The following is a 1,282-nucleotide window of genomic DNA, read 5'->3' on the forward strand; positions in this document are numbered from 1 at the left end:
GGGAGCTGTTGTTCAGGATGGCCAACACCCTCTCTCAGCTGGACAGTAAATGTACTTTGTTTCTGTGACTTATTGCAGTTGTTTCACAGAGAGTGTGGGGTTTGAGTTTATAGGAACTTATGCATTTATGTAACCAGCTGTCACTTTGAAATCAATGCTCAGTGTGTTTTGTCCTTCCCTCCAGTTAGACCTCTGCCAGTCAGTCCAATGAAAAATCACCAATGGCGTCCAACAGGTATGTTTAGTTGAATCTCTGAATGAGATCCTCCGGTTAGTAAATGTGTGTTTTTAAAACTTATTCAGTGGTCCAACACTGCAGCTACAGCTAGTTAGCATGGGTGTGTACTGGGAAGCACAGCTGTATGATGTATGGTGTAACTGTTCAAAAAAGTTCTTATTTATCTCAAACTGGCCGAGTCTCTGATTGAAACAGGCAACATTAGCTCGGGCCTCCGTAGAAGTCCAATTCTTATGAATAGCCGAGTATGAAATTGATGTGGATCATATGCTGTGACCTTCACAGTCACCACATCTCAACCCAGTTAAACATTTGTGGGAGATTTTGGACAGATGTGTTGGACAGCGCTCTGCACCATCATCATCACAACAACAAATGAGGGAATATCTTTAGGAAGAACGGTTCATCCTCCAGTAGAGTTCAGAGAGGAGGGGAATCAATGCAGAGGAGCACATGGTGGCCCAGCACTTAACAGCACTTAACTAAGACGTCGGGATTCACACCTTCCAACCAATCAGAATCCAGGATCTTCAGTGCCATATTGTAAATATGGTGAACTGCTTATGGAGTTGTTCAGCATCTTACAGCGATGATGATGATTTCTTTCTTCAGAGTTTGAGCCGCGGCAGCATCAGAGTGCTCCGTCAGTGACTGTGAAGAGACGGCTTCCAGGGGCTTCACTCATCAACCCAGGAGCTAAAAAGTAAAGTGTATCTCTCATGAACTTCTGTCGGTATCCACATGATTCACTGTGAATGTAAAGCAGCAACTGTTCGTCTTTTCTGCAGAAAGCTGCAGGCGACTGGCGTGGCCTTTGATGACGCAGATGAACACTGATCCACCTTCATGATGTCACATTGCTGCTGTACAACCACCAAGGATTGTTCTTTTAGTCCATTATCACATCATTTTTAAAATTCACAGCTGTTTGACTACCTTTATGGCATATAACATCAATCACAATGAAATAAGTGATTTCTTTAATGGTATTTTAGTATTTCTCATGACGAGTGTCTCCCTCCTGAATGATGCAGTAACTTGTAC

The 1,282-nt window shown here is 43.1% G+C and overlaps 1 long non-coding RNA gene across 1 annotated transcript; it reads left to right on the forward strand.

The window, feature by feature from the left end:
• Window positions 1–1,159, forward strand: LOC111670577 (uncharacterized). Its single transcript, XR_015438331.1, has 4 exons — window positions 1–51; window positions 185–235; window positions 851–941; window positions 1,027–1,159. It is a non-coding gene; the product is annotated as an uncharacterized LOC111670577 (long non-coding RNA).
• The last annotated feature ends 123 nt before the right edge of the window (window positions 1,160–1,282 follow it).

This window comes from Seriola lalandi, unplaced genomic scaffold (genome assembly GCF_002814215.2).
Source record: "Seriola lalandi dorsalis isolate HSWRI2012SDOR001 ecotype SW California unplaced genomic scaffold, Sedor1 jcf7180002005924, whole genome shotgun sequence".
Classification (NCBI taxonomy): domain Eukaryota; kingdom Metazoa; phylum Chordata; class Actinopteri; order Carangiformes; family Carangidae; genus Seriola; species Seriola lalandi.